The sequence below is a fragment of the Leopardus geoffroyi genome, chromosome C3 (genome assembly GCF_018350155.1).
Source record: "Leopardus geoffroyi isolate Oge1 chromosome C3, O.geoffroyi_Oge1_pat1.0, whole genome shotgun sequence".
NCBI classification, from domain to species: Eukaryota; Metazoa; Chordata; class Mammalia; order Carnivora; family Felidae; genus Leopardus; species Leopardus geoffroyi.
In genome coordinates, this window is record NC_059338.1 from 143,085,868 (window position 1) to 143,106,721 (window position 20,854).

At 38.2% G+C, this 20,854-nt stretch overlaps 1 long non-coding RNA gene across 1 annotated transcript in view; it reads right to left on the reverse strand.

Annotated features, from left to right (window-relative positions):
* Nucleotides 1–17,838, reverse strand: part of LOC123585043 — a 29,884-nt gene extending 12,046 nt beyond the window's left edge. Inside the window, exons 1-3 of the long non-coding RNA XR_006705868.1 lie at nucleotides 17,605–17,838; nucleotides 16,822–16,930; nucleotides 15,135–15,226 (exon numbers count right to left, since the gene is read on the reverse strand). This is a non-coding gene — a long non-coding RNA (uncharacterized LOC123585043). The remainder of the gene's footprint in view (nucleotides 1–15,134; nucleotides 15,227–16,821; nucleotides 16,931–17,604) is intronic.
* Between the last annotated feature and the right edge of the window lie 3,016 nt (nucleotides 17,839–20,854).

Below are 20,854 nucleotides of genomic sequence, written 5' to 3' on the forward strand. Positions count from 1 at the left end.
TTGAGTTGTTTGGTTTTTTGATATTAAGTTATGTGAGTTATTTTTATACTCTAGATATTACCCCCTTATCCGATGTATGATTTGCAAATAACTTCTTCCATTCAGTAGGTTACCTTTTCGTTTAGTTAATGGCTTCCTTCGCTGTGCAAAAGCTTTTTAGTTTGACATAAACCCACTTGTTTGGTTTAGTTTTTGTTGCGCTTGCCTGAGGAGACTGATCCAGAAAAATATTGGTAAGACCGATGTCAAAGACCTTACTGCCTATGTTTTCTTCTAGGAGTTTTGTGCTTTCAGGTCTTACATTCAAATCTTTAATCTACTTTGAGTTTATTTTGGTATACGGTATAAGAGAATGGTCCAGATTCATTCTTTTACGTGTCATTGTCCAGCTTTCTCAACAGCATTTATTGAAGAGACTATCTTTTCCTCATTTTATATTCTTGACTCCTTTGTCATAGATTGATCATATATGCATGGGTTTATTCCTGGGACCTTTATTCTGTCCCATTGATCTATGTGTCTGTTTTCATGCCAGTACCATATTGTTTTTATTACTATAGCTTTATATTATAATTTGTGACTATGTGGGTAGACGACTTTCTTGGATAGATGAAAGAATACAGAAGATATGGCATATGTACAATGGAATATTACTCAGCCATAAAAAATGAAATCTTGCCATTAGTGACAACATGGATGGGTCTAGAGAGTATTATGCTAATTGAAATAAGTCAGAGAAAGACAAATACCACACAATTCTGCTTATATGTGGAATCTAAGAAACAAACAAAACAAAACAGAGACAGATTCGTAAGTACAGGAAACTCTTGGTTACCAGAGGAGGAATGGGCTGGGAAGATGGACAAAATAGGGGAAGGGGATTAAGAGGTATAAAGTTCCAGTTATAAATAGGTCATGGAGATATAATATACAGCCTAGGAAGTATAGTCAACAGCCCTGTAGCAAATTTTATGGTGACAGGTAGTAACTAGACTTATCATGGGAATCCTTTTGTCATGTATAAAAATGTTGAATCACTATGATGTATACCTGAAAATAATAAGATATTGCATGTCTATCATATTTCAATTTTAAAAAGTTTTTATACTAAGTTCACTGATGAGCATAACTTCAGGACACCTTCAGAAAGAGTGATTAAAGTAAAAACTTTACTGTAGCATAAAACATTTTGCTAAATGGGAAAGGAAAACAAAGAGCTTCCATGCCTACTCTTTCCTCTAAACTTCTTGATAATGAAGCAAAAGGGTCTCAATTACATTCTTTCCAGAAAATACGAAATCTATGTGAGGATCACAACACTGAAATCCTAAGTTCATGATGTTAGTAACCATGCCTCTAGTTTGGCAGTTGCCAAAAAACTAAGAAGTCCACATGGCTTATCTATTATTCGTCTACTTGGGCGCTTCCTTGGCCCCCCAAAATTGGCCTTAATTCCCACTGTTTCATTACTTTAATAGACTACAAAGGTTGGTTGCAGAGAAAGAAAAGTCAAATCTAAAATGCACATATGTTAAAATGAGGGAAGGAGGAACAGAAAGAGGAGGGGAAATCAGAAGAGAAGAGGAGGGAGGGAAGGAGGAGAAGAAGGAGAAGAATTTATTGAACTTGCCATGTTCCAAGTTTTGCATTAATACCTTTACCTATATGGTCTTATTTAATATTTCCATAAAATGTACGTGTCATTTGACTCCCATTTTACTCATGAGAAACGAGGCTTAAAACAGACATGTCACTTGCCCAAGGTCAAAGGAGTAATAAGTAACACTGATAAAGCCTAGATTGCTACGCACTATACTAGCCTACAGCTACAGTCAGCAAAATGAGATTCAAGGGAGATATAGCTTCAAGGGGGTGAGAAAGCAAGTCTGCATAAGGTAGTTGGAAAGTCCATTCACAGAAACAGCAAAAGGTCACTGGCTGTAGGGAGGATGTAGTGAAAGGCTTGGGTGACTCCAAGGTGCTGTGGACAGACCTCACTTACTTTACCTTCCCCAGACCACATGGTCATCCCCTCTACACAAAGTCAAGTTTATGTTCTGCCTCATCAGCAAAGGGGAATCTGATGCATATTGCTTTCAGAGTGCAACATACTAGAAAGGAGCTTGGGTGTGATGACCTGAGTTGTATCTTGATGGGGCTTCCCTATACAGTTGTACAGATTCTACCCTGCACACATCTAGGCCAGACCATTCTCCCAAACCATACATGGCAGTACCTAATCCTGACACTGTTCCGTGGGGGTTCTGCCACCTTGGGAAATTTACAAAACTTCCCCGAACCTCAGTTTCTCAGGTACAAAAAGGGGATGGAAAGTTTTGCATCACTGGATTCTTATGAAGATTAATGGATATTACCTCTGGTACAGAGTTGGTTGTTCAATAAATGTTATCAATATGACTCTGTTGAGAGAATCTAGTGTCTTAGATTCAATTAGCTGTTATTTTTTAAGTTCTTAAAAATAGAGAAGTATAATTTTTTTCATGTTTATTTATTTTTGAGAGAGAGAGAGACAGAGTGCGAGCAGGGGAGGGGGAGAGAGAGAGGGAGACACAAAATCTGAAGCGGCTTCAGGCTCTGAGCTGTCAGCACAGAATCCCACACAGGGTTCGAACCCACGGACCACGAGATCATGACCTGAGCTGAAGCCAGATGCCCAACCGGCTGAACCACCCAGTTGTCTCAAAATAGAGCAGTATAAATTAAGTTTAAAAATATGACATTCCCATATGCATTGAATGCATTCAAAATATAATTTGATATATATGCAATTGACTAATCAAAAAGTGTTCCCACAATACTGGGAGAATTAGTTCAATGATATTTTTAGCCAAGTGTTGGGGGAAGGGGTCTGTTTATGGAGTCAAGGAGCATTTCTGGGATAAGATGGGCTTTAACCATTGGAGGATTGCCAACTTAAGGCCGGACGGGGAGGGGAAGGTTGAGTGACAGCACGAACAAACAAGCTGTAAAGGCCAGAATCAGACAACAGAACAATGATTCATTCAGCAAATACTGAATGGAAGTTAAGGAGAACCCAACAGGAAAAAACACCCACTTTGGGAAGCCTCCTTGTAACCCTGGATGAGACATTTTATGCAAATGCAAACATGTATGGATCGTCGTTTTTGATTCTGTTCAGAATCCGAAGAAAGCATTGGCTCACCAGCACAATATTTCACTTAGCAGAAAATAATAACTTGATTGCGTATGTTGATAAGTTATGTGTTACTATTTTTATCACTTATCTTGTAAATCTACCTACCATGGTATCTAAAAACTAAAGAATTTTGCCTACTAGAAGAAAGTTCCTTAAGTGTAACCCATAGATGATGATGATGATGATGATGATGATGAATAAAACTCTGTAAAATATTAACTCATAGTGTAGCCTTTAATTTCAATTAATTACTACACTACCTGTGATTTTAGTTCCAGAATTTTCTGCATTTAAGTAATCCATAGATTAAGATTTATCAGAAGGTATTATGTGTGACATATAATGTGACATTAAAAGTGCCAAACTCAAACATGTTACTGATGACCTTACCATCTCCTACAAGTTTATATGGAGGCCACAGAAAACGCTGCCAGGAACAGTTGGTCAGCAAATTAGAATCCCTCTGCCAAACATATATGAACAAGTAGGAACTTTGTATCTGTAGATAATTGGTCTATCGGAGATTTATTATAGCACCCTCTATGGTAGCTGGGAGCACAGATGATTTTTGGGACTGGATGCTTCGAGACCATAACTTATACTCAATAGAAATCTTGACTCACAAAATAATTGTGTTTGGAATCTTTGTTACAGCCTAACGAGTAACATATGGGATATATGTGGTATCTTTTTACCCTCCAATTATCCAAGCAAAAATGAAACCATAGATACATAAAAATCGTCCTTGTATTAAAACCCCATGTTTTCACGTGGAGGTTGAACCTCCCTTTAGGACAATGATAGAATCAAGCTCCTTTTGATTGTATGTCTTCTTTGCTCACTTCCTCTTTTCTTAGCCCCTTAGCCAAAGATTCTCTTTATGGTCATTACTTACCTCAGTTTTGGTACATGAATGAAAATAAAAGTATGCTTTTTAATATCCATTATGTGAATAATGATAGCACATGCTTTCCCTTATGATCAACTATATCATTTGATAAGAAAAAAATCGGATGAAAGTATCAGTAAATATTTAATATCTCATGTTTTCTAGGTAACTATCCTTTTTCCCAATGACTTGCTCCTTTAACTTTTTGACTTAGGCTAATAGCCCTTCAATATCTACCATTGGCTTATTTTCCCTTATGAAGATCTTATGTCTTTCTCTTCTTAAAAACTCTAGTTAGGGGCGCCTGGGTGGCTCAGTTGGTTGAGCGACCGACTTCAGCTCAGGTCATGATCTTGCAGTTCGTGAGTTCGAGCCCCACATTGGGCTCTGTGCTGACAGCTCAGAGCCTGGAGCTTGCTTCAGATTCTGTGTCTCCCTCTCTCTCTGCCCCTTCCCTGCTCATACTCTGTCTCCCTCTGTCTCCCAAAAATGAACAAACATTAAAAAATTTAAAAAAAAACTCTAGTTAAAGAAATAATAGTATGCTTTTGCAATAAGTTAAGTCAATTTCTAAGTTTGCTAAGAGATGGGAGTGTTTGTACATCCGTGGAAACATTCAGTTTCTCAATAGTTTTGACTCATCATTTTCTATTAACTAGAAACTTGATTTTATGTCTATTCATAATTAGCATCTGTTTTGAACATTATTCACACTTGGGTCAAGGCACAATTGTAAAAAAATTTATAGAATTTTGATTCCACGTACTCCTAAATCCATTTTGCCCCTGCATGAGAGGCATCTTTTCCATCGTGGAAATAACAAAAACTATAGGTTGGATGTTTCTCTGAATGTATTGAGGTTTTTAAAAAAAAAGAGAAAGAAATGAAAGCCATGAAAATTATGTTGTTCCTCCCACAGAAATCTTCCAGCTTTTTATACCTGGCCACAGTTAATGAACTCCTCACATTTAGATTGGATGGATGTGCCCAGGTAGAGTAAACGAAGATGTTTGTTTTAGTAACAACCAATCCTGAGTTCCCAAACAGCATTTCCAACCAGGAGTAACACCATGGAAGGTCTGTCCTTGTATGTATGTCTGTCTACTTATTATGTAGTCTGTAAGAGAGAAGACACTCAATTTGGACTCATCCTCCTTCTAGGCCACTATTATCATGAAGCTTCATCAGACTACTTTCACGCAAAATTGCTTTTCAATTGGAACCCCAAATCTAATAATTGTGGAATATTTTTTCTTTCTCTGTATTTTCTAAATTGCGTACAATAATGACATATCTCTTTGAAATGTGTTTTGCAAGTCTCCTTTTGTATTTTAAAGAAGTCAGCAAGGGCACTATACCTGCTCAGAGGGATATTTAGGAGGAAAATTGGTCTCTCTGACATCTTTCACCCAATGTATGCTACGAACTCATCCTTCTCCAGGGCATGCAAATAGCTTGATTCAAAGTATTATAGTTTTAAATATAAATTTTCAGACCATTAAGCTTACAGTCAACTTAAAAGCTGCTATCATTTGATTAGTACTTTTTACAAGCCCCTTACACTCAAAGTGTATCCATAGAATTTCTTAAAAAGAAAGGCTGCAGGACCATCATTCTGCCAGGGTTATCTTAATCATGACAGGACGTGAAATTCACCTTGGCATCTGGCACTGTTCAGAGCATGCCAGACATGGGCATGGCTTGGTAACTAAAAGCAATCTGATAAAAATAGGAGTGTGGAGGAAAAATAAGGGCCAAGTAGATAGGGAACTACAACAAGTAGTATCTATTTCAAGGAAATCCTTCTGTTGCCAAGAGAGATAAAGCAGACATTCGGTCAAACTCAGACCTCTTTAAGGCAGACATTTCAAACTAAACTTCTCTCCACTTCTTCGGTGTTGCAGATTCACACCGCCCACCAGCCAGTCGGATCTGACCGCTATCCTAGTATCTCCCTCTCCCTTGCTCACAGCAGTGAGAATTCAATTTGCAGTAGGATATTTATTGACCTAAAACGATGTTCATCATGTATCACTAGACTCCAAAACTTTACGTGCATTGTAACCTATATCTGTAAAAAATTATAATAGCAAAGACACACTTACAACGGAGAAAAGATGTGAAAATACGTCTATACATACGCAAGTATGTATACGCACATACATAAAAATACATGTGTTTTATATTTACTTTTGTATATACGTATCTCTATATTTGTGTATTTCTCCTAGGTGGTTAAAACTGTGATGGGGTTATGCTGATTTATATTGTCCTCTTTTTGTTTGGCTATAGCCAACCCAATAACCATATGCTACTTATAAAATAAGTAGGGGTAGGGGCGCTGTTGTTAATCGACTCCATTGTCCAGGGACAACGTTCCAAGCTTTGCAGCTCTCACTCATATTCTTCAGGATCTGTCCTTGACCACCTCACATTCGTTTTTTTCCTTGTTGTGTACCTTGTAATCTAATCAGCCTTTTCCCCAAAGTGCCAAATTCTTTCTGCTTCGATGCCCTTGTGCGTCCTTCATTTTGCTTGGAGAGCTCTCTCTCTCCTTGTCCACCTGGCAAACTCATTTTCTCCATTCAGGATCCAGAATTTGCCAGACCAATCTCTCCTTATGTTCCTATACTGACTTACATAAATCTCCACTGCCACGCTAACCTTCTATCACATCATGAGTTGCCAGAATTAGGGACTGTGTTTTAGAAACCTTTGATTCGTATGGGCCTGGTGCTGGGCACTTAGTAAGTGTTGAATAAATGAATGAGTGAGTGAATGAATAAAGTAGTAAATTTCATAGGGTCATGTTGAAGGTTAGACGTAACAAACCTTATGAAGTGTGTGGCACAGAAGCTGAAACATAGCAAGTGTTCATGAGAGGAGTAGCTGCCACGGTCATCATTATTGTATGATGCCTGCTTTGTTTTGAGGATCTCTGTATTGTTCAACAACCTTGTTCAAGACCAACATATCCGAATGTTCCATAAAATGAAGAATTCTGCCATAGTCCCTGCAGGTTGGGTCTCCTATTTTATGAGCACAAGATAATCATAGCAAAGCAGATGGATAACCAAGAAGATCTAAACAACTGAGGATTTAAACAAAATCTTAGGGGCACCTGGATGGCTCAGTTGGTCGTATCTGACTTTGGTTCAGGTGATCTCACAGTTCGTGGGTTCCAGCCCCACATCGGGCTCTACGCTGACAGCTGAGAGCCTGGAGCTGCTGCAGATTCTGTGTCTCCCTCTCTCTCTGCCCCTCCCTCAGTGGAGCTCTCTGTCGCTCTCAAGAATAAAACATTAAAAAAAACACATTAAAATTTATTTTAAAGACCGAGGGTATAGGCTTTCCTAATTAAACCATCAAAAGGCAGAACAAAAGCAATTGTCCTTAAAAAAAAGAAAAAAAAAGCCTTCTATTTACGACTCCTATACCCTTCCTTTGAGAGTCATATTACCCTTCTGATCACTTTTCCCATTCTGTTTTCACTTGAAAGACACCTTCAATGTTCAATTTGCATGGGGTGTGTGTGTGTGTGTGTGTGTGTGTGTGTGTGTGTGTGTTATGAGCACGAGAGTATGATCCACCTGGGTGGCACCTGGGTGGCTCAGTCAGTTAAGCCTCTGACTTCGTCTTGGGCCACGATCTCATGGTTTGTGGGTTCGAGGCCCACATCAGGCTCTGTGCCGACAGCTCAGAGCCTGGAGCCTGCTTCACATTCTGTGTCTCCCTCTCTCTGTCCCTTCCCCACTCTCACCCTCTCTCTCTCTCTCTCTCTCTCTCTCAAAAATAAATAACCATTAAAACAAATTTAAAAAAATAGTCCTAACAAATACCAACAATGTCTATCTGCGAGATTGGAAAATATTACAGGAAAGTAAAGAGTAAACATATTAGAAGTAAATCTGTATAACAGGCTCTCAGCTGGGTGAATGGAAAGTTGGCTAATGTGAAACCTCAGAAGTTTCTCTCTTTGACTAAGGAAGTCACAGGTGGGATGGCACTCTTCAGTTCAGAGCTGGAGGTGTGGCACCATTCACATCAGTTTGAAACAAAGGCTAGCTAATTCATCAACATTTTTACAAAATATTTTTCCAAGATCCTGTCTGTTGCAAGTCCTAAATTTCTTCTTGCTTTAATATTTGCCTTTGGACCTCCTATTTGCCACTGACTTTGGTATCAGTTTTTCTGGGCTCTGTCCCGATATTCAATTCTTTCTGGCCTCTTACTTTAACATTTTTAGGGACAGGGATATTTTTCACATTTTTTCAGGTTTAGGAATATTTTTAAGGAATATTTTCCACTTGAAAAAAAGACAGCACATATAATTTCCTACATATAATTTCTCCACTTTTATTCACTTCATTTTGAGGCTATTCAGTCCCCTCTCTTTTCTGGCACACTGAGTATTTTGTGGTATCTACCACAAAGGATTCTTTTCCCTGGCATATAATTCCACAACACAGAGTCTGAAAGGCAAACATATATAGATATCTTATTTTTAACAAAGCTGTTTTTATAAAAAACGACTTCAATTAATCTGGAAAGATTGTTATTACATTCTTCACATGCTGGGTCTCAGACATTGTTAGCATTTGTGGGTGTCGATGATTGTTTTCTGTAATTACTTGTGTTGTTTTGTGAAAGTGCCCCATAACATCACTCTAATTAAGATTCTAACAACATGTCCCCTTGGTTGTTGAAATGCTTGTTAAACAATGTCAAGTGGTTGTTCTCCAGGCTAAATCTAACATGAATAAAAATACCCAAGTCACATATGTGTTTAGAGTGAGATTCTAGTTCCATAAATGACTCTCTAGCTCCCATTTTAGGGCAGGAAAATAAAAGTCATGTACATACATAAAGGTGTCATCACCAAGACTGATACATAAGTAGATGTATAAATAGGCATAATGTGAGACACGTTAGACAGATCTCTCTCCTTAGAAACACCTGTACCTAGAACTTCACTATTAAAAATCACATCATTTCTATTTCAGAATGCTTTGGGGTCTTTTATGATCCATAGTAAATCCTAAAATTATTGGAAAGGACGGTTGGTCCCCGATGACCTCATCAACTACACCATATGGAAATTAACTGACAGATGCCAGATCAACAGCCTTCAGAAATGGATGCTCATAGGTACCTGGTTGAGCGGAGTACCAGGAAGAAGGGAAGAATACTGAAAAACGAGCTAAGAGGACACCAAAGCCAGGAGAGTCTGCTACTGAAAATGATTCAATCTGAACAGGATTTTAATCAACTTGTGGTTCTGTAGGTCTTGGAAATTTACATTCAGAAAGTTTGACCTAATCATTAAACACATAACGGGATTTGACTCTCAGAATTTTTATATATGCCAAAATATAACAACATTGCAAATCTATTTTTGTGCAAATACACTCAAATGTATCCGTACCAAACGAAACAACTTTGGCTGGTTTTGCTTTTGTTTGGTTTTGTTAGCTTCGCCACACAATTTTCTTAAATGTCTTACACATAATTTCCTCACTTCTATTAACTTAATTTTTTTTGCATCATTCATTCCCCTATTTTTTCTGGACCAGTGAGTATTCACTAAAGGAAAGAGAACTGAAGAGAGCACTTACAGATTCCTGAGAATAAAGCTGCAGAAAATAAGTTGGAGACATGCTGGATTAAAAACGAAGTAGGTATGTTGAACTGAATGATTAAGTAAATGGATGCTGGCTGGTGGGGGGCCAGCTTCCTCACTGTTGAAATGGGAGTATTCACATAAGCAAAGGAAGAAAGCTATAATGGTGCATATAGCAATGGGTTAAAGTTTAAGACATCAGGATGAATTCGTGTTTTGCTTAATATAAAGATGGTTACACGCACATATGGGTATGTTTATAGGCATGTGTATATATACAGGTTAGTATACACACATATTTCCTTTCTTTCAGCTGCGAGTGCCCAGAAGGAAGGAGCACACCTGCAACCCAGATATTAGTTTCCAAAACCTTTTTCAAATAAAATCACTCCTTGGATTGATGGCTGATTCTAGGACTCGGCAGGAAATACACAAGAAGAGTCTGAAATATCTCACCAGTGGCAGGAAGTAAGAAGGTGCTAAAACACACAGTGGTACAGGTGTGTCAAAGGGACATAGGAGTCAACTGGAAGAGTTGCCTACAGTAAGATCTAGAACAATCTGAGTAACAAAATAAATCAAGTATTATTGGATTATAATGAAACCACATAATACATATCTGTCCATCCACATTAATACACATAGATAAATAAATAATAGGATAGAAAAGACAGAAGATTTCTAAATAATTTGTGTAAATACTCTGCCCTCAAAAAGGCAGAGCGTAATTCTTCACTTTTTAAGTACAGACTGCACATAGAGATTTCCTTCAAAAAAATACATTCTCGGGGCGCCTGGGTGGCACAGTCGGCTAAGCGTCCGACTTCAGCCAGGTCACGATCTCGCGGTCCGTGAGTTCGAGCCCCGCGTCGGGCTCTGGGCTGATGGCTCAGAGCCTGGAGCCTGCTTCCGATTCTGTGTCTCCCTCTCTCTCTGCCCCTCCCCCATTCATGCTGTGTCTCTCTCTGTCCCAAAAATAAATAAACATTGAAAAAAAAAAAATTTAAAAAAAAAAAAAAATACATTCTCATAGGGGGACAAGAATAGGGATAAAGTAATTGCATAGCAGAGAAACCAGACAAACACTACGTGCACCAGGTAATCAAGGTCAACATTAACAGGGATCAGTCATTCTGATCAAGATTCCCTTGATATGTTGTGGTAAAAATTGTACTTCCCCTCTATAATCTTCCTACCAAAACCACATCATGCCTGTCTCATCATAGGAAAAATATCAAATAAATCCCAGTTAAGGAATATTCTACAGAATATCTGACAAAGGCTTCAAAACTGTTAGAGCCATCAAAAACAAGAAAAATCTGAGAAACTGTCACAGCCAAGAGGACCTAAGACACGATGACCAAATGTAATATGGTATCTGGAAGCAACCTAGAGAGAAAAAGGATTAGGTAAAAACTAAGAAAATGTGAATAAAGTATGGACTTCATAAGGATCAATATGGTGAGCTAATTAACAAATATACCATGCTAATATAAGCTGTTAATAATAGGGGAAACTGAGGCACTTGGGTGCCTCAGGTGGTTGAACATTCAGCTCTTGATTTCTGCTTAGGTCAGGATCCCAGAGTCAAGGGATTGAGCCCCACATTGGGCTGTGCACTGCATTTGGAGCCTGCTTAAGATTCTCTCTCTCTTTCTCTCTCTCTTTCCCTCTGCCCCCTCGCCAACTTGCATGCTCTCTCTATATATATATTAAATAAATAGATAGATAGTTAGATAGATAGATAGATAGATAAATAAGTAAATAAATGGGGAAATTGGGTACAGGGTATATGGGAACTCTCTGTATTCATTTCACAGTTTTTATGTAAATATAAAACTGATTGCAAAAAGTTTATTAAAATTTTAATACAGCTACTTTAGGGTTACCACAAGACACTAATTTAATCACAAATACATGAGCGTTAAAGTCACAATGTCATCCTATAATACTTGTATCATAGATGGTACAGGATAGGTTATAACTAATGTTCAGATATTCACTGGTATAGAAGCACAACATATTAAACCTCTCATCTAGGACTCTTAGATCACCATAAAAAACATTCTATCATCACCTGCGAACCACACTCTAGTTTCTAAAATTTAGTTCAAGACCACTCGGCCCCTAGACACATACCAATGAAGGGAAAGGCAGTGACTTTAGAGTCTTCCGTTCCACCTCTGTTGAGAGCAGCTGGCTTTTATCTCCCAAATCAAGATACCCAAACTTATGGGATGCAGCAAAAGCAGTAGTAAGAGGGAAGTTCATAGCAATAAACGCCCACATTAAAAAAGAAGAAAGCGATTTTTTGTATCTCTGTGTGGTGACAGGTGTTAACTAAATTTATTCTGGTAATCATTTCACAATATGTACATATATCCAATCATGATGTTGTACACCTAAAACTATTACAGTGTAATGTGTCAATTATTTCAGTAAAAATAAATAAATAAATACTTTTTTTAAAAGAGAAGAAAGACCTCACACAACCTAAGTTTACACTTCAAGGAGCTGGATAAAAAGGAACAAACCAAGCTCTAATTAGCAGACGGAAATAAATAACAAAGATCATAGACAAAATAGAAAATATAAAAACAATAGGAAAAAAAAATCAATAAAACTAAGGGTTGGTTTTTTGAAGAGATAAACAATATTGATAAGCCCTTAGCAAGACTAAGAAAAAAAGAGAGAATATTGGCGAGTTCTATCAAACATTTAAAGAGTTAACACCAATCCTTCTCAAACTCTTTAAAGCAATTAAAGAAGAGAGTACACTTCCAAACTCATTTAATGAGGTCAGCATTACCCTCATACTAAAGTCAGAAAGACATCACAAGGAAAGAACAACACAGGCTGATATATCCCTGATGAATGTAGATGCAAAAGTTTTCAACAAAACAGTAGCAAATCAAATCCAACAGCACATTAAAAGGATCATATACCGCGATGAAGTGGAATTTATCCCTAGGATAAAAAGATGGTTCAACACATGCAAATCAATTAGTGTAATGCACCACATTAAGGGATCAAAATTACATCATCGTTTCAATAGACGCAGAAAAAGCATTTGACAAATTTCAACTCCTTTTCATGATCAAAACTCTCAACAAAGGAGAAACAGAAGGAGATTGCCTCATAATTCCCACATATGAAAAGCCTATAGCTAATATCACAGTCTATGGTGAAAAATTGCAAACCTTTCCTCTAAGATCAAAAAAGACAAGGTTGTCCATTCTTGCCACTTCTATTCAAAGTGTTACTGGAAGTTCTAGTCAGAGCAATGAGGTAGGAAAAAGAAAAAAAAAGTATCCAAATTGGAAAAAAAAAAAAGTAAAATTGTCCCTGTTTGCAGATGTCATGATCCTCTATACAGAAAGGCCTAAAGACTCCGTTAAAAACAAAAACAAAAACAAAAAAAAACCCAACCAACCAAACAAGCAATAAAACACTTAGGATTTAATAAGCAAATTTAATGCACTTGCAGGATACGAAACCAACCTGTGAAAATCAGTTGGATTTCTATATACTAACAATAAACTATCTGAAAAGGAAATTAGGGAAATAATTCCGTTTACAATAGCACCAAAAAAAAATCTTAAGAATAAACTTAATTAAGAGGGTGAAATTCTTGTATACTGAAAACTATAAAACACTGATGAAAGAAAGAAGACACAGAGATTTTAATTATACCCCCAATAAAGCTGGGAAGAAAAGACACAAAAAATGAAAAGAAATCCTATGTTCATGGATCGGAAGACTTACTATTGTCAAAATGTCCATACTACCCAAAGCAATCTGTAGATTCCATGCAAACCCTATCAAAATCCCAATGGATTGTGATTACGACTGATCTATCGATGTGTTATGTGTATATGGAGACCTACAACGATAACCTGTTCTCCTACAGATCAGTAATTGTTACTTTTAATAACCAAGACTCAGCTTCTGTGCTACAGCATCTAAGTATGTGACCTTCTCAGATACAGAGAAAAAACATCTAGCCTTTGCAATCAGCAGACCTGGATAAAAATCTTCAAATATCAGACTTGCAATTTAACCATATAAGTTACTTCAATCTCCAAACCACATTTCACCTTCTGTAAAAAGTATATGATAATATGCAAGCTTATGTGTTTTCTTTTTTTTTTTTTAATGGGAATCAGACTACACACACACACACACACACAGACACACACACACACACACCGATAGATAAAAAGGTAGCTAGGGCTTGGTAAATGCTCGGAAAACAAGTTTTGATGCTATAACTATTCATGACTTCTGTTAATTACCCACTGTCATACTTTAACTAATTCTTCCTAGGTTCTATCACAAAAGACAGGCCTTGTGGTTGTTCAGAAGGCCAGGTTTTGGGTAAGTATTATATACCTCCTCCATGCCTCCTACCAGATAGCAGATCTTAAAATCTGCTGGGCAATTCAATGAACCAGTTGACTTGATCAAAGGCCTTTACAATCACCCACCAGTATGAGAACACCTCCATTCTGAGGCACAAAACCACTAGCCAACATTGAACATGCCCATTCCTTGTAGGAAGATCATACTAACAATAAAACGGTAACTTCCTGGGAGAGATCCCAGTTCTTAATATCAGCAGGCATCAAAATTGGCAAAGATGAAGTCAAGCTTTCACTTTTTGCAGGTGACATGATATTATACCTGGTGAACCTGATAGACTCCACCAAAAGTCTGCTAGAACTGATACATGAATTCAGCAAAGGCTAACAAACGGTGGGCATCACGATGTAGGGTATTGGAAGAAAACAAATTTTAGTGCATCTGTGCCCATAATACCTCTCATTGTTCTAGTGGCCATAATTGCAGAAAGGTAAAATGGAACTGGAAAATGTGCAAAAAAAAAAAAAAAAAAAATAGAAATTTAAGTGATCAAGTAAAAACAGAGCATTGAGGCCAGAATTCATTAGTTACTGAAGTCAGAATAATTTTATATTTTAAGGATTCATCTCTGAGATAGTCCCAGAGAATAGATTCCAGGGACCATTGCTACCATGAGATGCCATTAGAGGTTCAAATAGTAGAGCATAAATGCATTTATTAATGACAGGTATGTGATGCTTTATGTATCAGGTTATCTTCAGATACACAAAAAAAAGCTTTATGGATTTCTTTATTGCTATACTTCCTAATTCCAATTTAACTGTATGGTCATATTGAAGCCACTTAATTACTCTTTCCACTTAACACATCTATCTCTATTCCCTAGCCCGTAGTGGTATATTAACAGACTCTTATAAACAGAATTTGTACTGACTTCCACTAATGTTAAATATTTCTTTTCACTGTAACTAAACACTAGAAAATATTAAAAGGAACACTGCATAAAAAATGCAGGCATTTCTTTGTAGACATAAGCATATATGATGAGTCGTAAAAAAAAAAAAATCAGCTTTATCTCCAGTTACCTTTGCTGCGTCACCTTTACGGTATGTATGGAGTACAAAGCTGTGTCCTCTGGGGAAAGATTTTTTTCAGTATTATTTCTCTCCTCTACACCCTAAAGTAGGCAAAAAAAAAAAAAAATGCCTGCTTTTAGATTACATGATGACATCAGCCTCACAAATATGGGTATGATATCATTTAGGAATTTTTTCTTTTGAAGGGCTTGGGAAACCATTTTGAAGACCCCATTCTTCAAGGTCAATTCTCTAAGTAGATTTCTCAAAGCTGAACAGTTGAAGGATCTAGCTTTGCTGATGCCTATTCCATGGTGAGAAGGTGAGGGGTGGAGAGTACGGCCTTCCTAAAGAAGCTAAATGCTGAGAAGTAGCCTTTTCCTCCCGGCACCTCATTTCCTTAGAATGTATTAGTCCGTCGCCATGGCAGGGTCTCTGTAGGACATGCAATCCTACCAGAAGTCGTAGACTCTAACGAGTAGAGTATATGGATAAAGTCCAGTGGGTGGGAGGAAAGTACTTTTCCATCTTAATGTGTATTCATCCTTCAACCGCTCTGCCAGAAACCTTGCCAGGTCATAGAAACACACCATAATTTTTATCAGATTAATTCCCCCCACATGAACTATCATGAGGCAATATTGAAATTCTGCTTTGTAATGCTTAATTTTTCATTGTCAGATTTCCCCCCGTGTTGCGATGAAGGCCCCCTCTGGCTACCAAATTCACTCACTGTCTTTAGAACCAGGGCCACAAGTGTTCCTGATTCCTTTCTACAAGGCCCTCCCGCCGGAGAATCAAGACAAGAGGGGGTTGGATGTGAGTCTAGAGATTGCTTGGCCCAATTCCCTCATTGTACTGGGTTATACTGGTTAAGCGTATTGACTTTGCAGTGAGACTCATCCTGGTTTGAACCCTATCTCTATGCGACCATGAGCCCCTCAGGTCCCGGATACAGGAAACAGGTAACCACAGAAGTTACTTCTCAGAGTCACTGGGAGAATAAATAGCAGTGTCAGAAAAGTTACAGAGCACAGCAAATGGTCATAGCGATCGACGTTCTCTGGCAATACTCTCATTATATTCTTGTACCATCACTATTTTTATATCGCAATCAGATTAGTACCATCATCTCATTATTCTAATTGGGTCGCAGAATGAAGCAGAGTTCATGAGAAGAGATTCTGGAGCCGTACTGCCTGGATTATAACCTCGGCTCTGGCACTAACTGTCAAGTTACTTAGCCTTTCTGTGCCTCCGTTTCCTCACCATTCACGCAGAGGTAAAATTAGGACCAAGGTGGAGGTCTATGAGGATTAATTGGATTACAATTAAAAAAAAAAAAAAAGGAGAAACTAAACAAAAACTTGGAAGAGTGCCCAGCGTATGACAAGCACTATTTAGTGTTTGTATCCTTAGTGAATAACTATGATTGGTTACCGATGATCAAACTGAGGCTTATTGGGTGAACTGACTTGGAAAAGCCTCGCATCAGCACTCAAACTTCACTTACTCTCGAGGCTTCTCAACAGATATGGGACCACTGAAATAAACTAAGCAGCTCTGCATATTTACGCAGCACCTTTCTTCCTGTTAGTGCTTTTCTATCAAGTTTATGTTCATATTCAGAATGTTCAAAAAGATGAAGCTCAAAATCGGGAACACTTTGAGACAAAACATCAAGGCACTCACAGACCTGGGACTTGTTTAAGATGACCAAAAAGACAATGGCTCTCTTTCTCTGCTTCTCCTTCCATCAGTCGCCAAGTCAGCTTTCTCATGGAGCCCAGATGGCTCCCTGCGGCCTGCAGAATCAAGTCAGAAATCCTTGGTATGACACTCAAGGCCTTTCATTGTTTGGCAGCAGCCTAACTTTCCAGCATCTGCTACAACATCTCCGGACAGCTCCCGTGTGTTCACAATTCCCCAAGCCTCTCACTGCATTTTCCAACACCCTGCCTTTTCTCCGGGAGCCTCCCCACCCCCTTCCTCCACGGGCAGCCCAGAATCCCAGATTCCCTAAAAGGTGGTGGAAACGTTGGCTGGTGGAGAGCTTTTCCTCAAGCTCTCATTCAAATTCAAGCTTGTCTTCTTTAGCATTTCCATATGCTTTGCTTACACAAAAACAGTAACACTTACTTCACTAGCCTCCCCCTGCAGATAATTTGCATTCTGCTTTTCTCCAAGGTCCTAGCAGAAGCATCTGCCCTGTGATTACAAGCTCTCCAAAACTCCTGGAATAACGGTGACATGACATTACATCCAGGGGACATGCCATAATTTGTTCCATCATTTTGTTGATGTTGAACACTTACTTTTCTATTTTTTTCCCCCCACTGTTATAAGCAAGGCAGCAATAACAGGAAAATGAATTGTCTAGTTGTGACTTTGGCAAATCTCTTGGAGACTTTTTCAAAATTAATTTGTGGGAGCTCTTTGTTGTATGTGAAGTGAGTCATTAGCGCTGTTTGTGTCTTACCTTTCCAGGTGGTCATTTGTTTGATGGATTTCTTCTGCCAAAACATAATGCTTCCTATGAAATAACCTCTCTCTCACGGCATCAGTCTATGCCCTTCTCTCTCACACACGCGCAGAAAATTGTTGTTTTGGTTTTTCTCATTTTGTTTACTTCATGCCGGTATTGCAAAATGGAGCAAAATAATGGTGATATGCTTAGAAATGCCATAATGAATTATACCAAACACACACACACACACACACACACACACAAAGATAATGTTAATCATTTGAGGTAGCAAAACATTTTAATTTCTTTCCACTTTTTTTTCAGTTTATTTTATTTTTAGCTGTAGGGAAAAGACCATATGTCTTCCAATGTTTTTTTTTTCTCATTGGTTTCTTAAAAGAAATTTTTCTTGAAAAATAGGTCAAGGGAATGGGGGGGGGGGCGGTTGTCTTTGCGCTTGAAAAAACTGTCCCAATCTACGTTTTAAAAAACTTAAATTCCAAGTTATCTTTCTTAATATTTACTCAGCAATATTTTACTGCTCCCACTTCATTGTAGCTTACAAAGTGTAGAATACCAAATGGAAAATATCTGTTTATGAGTCACTAATTTATTTATAGTCGCATTGCTTTTAATGAAACCTTTGAATCTAGGCCACACAATAGTTTTGTGGAGAAATCGCTTTGTATTTCTAGAGAAAAAATGCTTTGTTAAAACCTATTCAAATGTGTTTTCAGAAGCTAAATACTAGAAAAATAAAAATAGGTTTTTTTCTAAAAATGGAATCTGTGTGCCAGAGGCCAAGCTGCAAAGCATCCAGAAAATTTTAGGCTGTTAGTGAATATTCCAGTGACATTTAGATTAATCAAGTTACCAGAAAGAGGAAGATAACAATGAAACAATAGTGGGGGGAGGGGGGAGAAGAGATAGAAACCAGCCTCTAAGAAACATTTACTAAGAAAAAGAAGTATCAAAAAGGTCAAGGAGAGAGAGAGACAACAGAAAGTCAAGAAACTTAAAGCAAAAAGGACCTTCCCCTTCATGGTTGTACACAAAACGTTCTCAGGTTCCTTTTGTTCCCGAAGAATCAAGTAAATTACAAATAAAAAATCTTTAATGACAACAAAAAACTCTGAATGGAGTTCATTATGTAGACGTGCAAACGGGAAGATATAAATCTCCATCTAAACCAAGAAAACCGTCTGGCAAACCAAGTTTATTCAATCCTGTGGGAAAACACATCTAAAGAAACCAGTATTTACAAGATTTAACCATTAGTGGAATGGGTATTTTACGGCACCTAAGTTCCTTCTTTTCTTTATAACAAACTTCGGTTGGGGCTTTATCTTTTTAAAAGTACAGTAAATTGGTAATTTTACCCAAGATAAAGCTGCTATTTTAACTAAATACTGTCTCATAGACAATAAACCACAACGAAAAAGGCATGCTAGAGTTTGGACTCCACTCATGGTGCGCACCTGAATAAGTCTGCCTGTTAACAGCTTCATACTCAACCTGGCCGCACCATCCACATCTATTAGTTTGCCACATTGCCAGCTTAGGAGGAAACACATACCAAATTGTTGACTAGGCCCATCTGAACCAATGAAGAAATGACAAATATTAAAAATTCCAGGGGCGCCTGGGTGGCTCAGTCGGTTAAGCGTCGGACTTTGGCTCAGGTCACGATCTCATGGTCCGTGAGTTCAAGCCCCGCGTCGGGCTCTGTGCTAACAGCTCGGAGCCTGGAGCCTGCTTCGGATTCTGTGTCTCCCTCTCTCTTTGCTCCTCCCCTGCTCATGCTCTGTCTCTCTCTCCTTCAAAAATAAATAAAAACATTTAAAAAAATTTTTTTTAAATTCCATAAATTACTTGCTCTAATTAATGGGCCTTATTTTCACTACATCTCCATATGAAAAAAAAAAAAAAAGTCAGCTTCTTAAAGAACATATGTGTATATACATCTGCGGAAAGATCCAGCCTCTTTAGAGGAGGATCAAACCAGCTCCGGGTTTCCGACCAGGAAATTTAAGAAACCAAGGACGTAACATCCTATGGTAATTTGGTAACCGTGCGAGTAAGGTCTCCAGTGTCCACATTTTCTTAGACATATGTCACATGGCGCTGACTTGGCATTGCGGATACTATCATGCTAATTTATTTACTTATTTGATATGAAATGGGCTGATTTGACTGGACCCCGTCTCTTCATACATGCAGAATTCCCACTGAAGTGAAGAACCCTTCTGTTTACCATTGAAGTTTATCATCATCCTGTTTATCATAATGAAGTCAATGGGAGCTCTGTGCACACAAGGAATGAGGCAGCCAGCAAAATCGAGCCCTAAATACTAGAAATCTGGAGAGAGGCCAACGATGAACTGGCATGAACACGGAATTGCCATCTTGCCTTTCCAGCTGGTCTCTTGAAATGGAACAGGAGAATAGCAGAGGGCGTACTGCAGAAAGGGTACCTCTGCATGGCACTCGGGCTCTGGGCACACAGACCGCTGGAGCTGGGTAGCCGTCAATCTGCTGCTGGATCCGTGGGGCCATTTTCATCAACCCTTTATGAAATTAATTAATCCAAGGGAAAATTAACGTGGAACAGAGCTATCGTTGAAATAATAAAAAACAAAACAAAACAAAACAACAAAACATGCATCTCGTAAAGGAACGGTAAGTTCAATAATGCAAAAGGAAACAGCGGCTGGAGAGATGATCTTAGCCACATTACATCACAATGTCCCCTCCATCCCACCCACACCACCACAAACCCTCATTTTCTGAAGGGCAAGATTGTCTCAAGGTCTTATCGGCACTAACTGTATTACCAAAGCACAGAGAATACAATCAGATCTCTCCCCTTCATAATGTAGATGTTGTCTTTTTAAAGCAAGCTTGATTATATTCTGAATAGGTCAGTCTGTGTCTCTGACATTTCTCCTCAGTTTCCTGTGACCTTTTAATAAGAATGACTTGGTTTTGCACTGCAGAAAATGGAACTGTCCCTTTTCAATCAGTGAATATGAGAAGCGCAGTTTGAACATATCACATTTTCTGTACGGCATTATTACTCATACGACAACAAAGTAAATGAAACCCTATCTTTCTTTAAAAACATGTGTCCTGTTTCGCTTTAATTTTACCTTCTGCTGCCGCACGTTCACATACATTTGTAAATATTTAAACAAATGTGCAGTCACATTTGCTCAGGGAAAGTAACAAATTAATAAAGTCTCCGTTGAACAAATCTGACTTT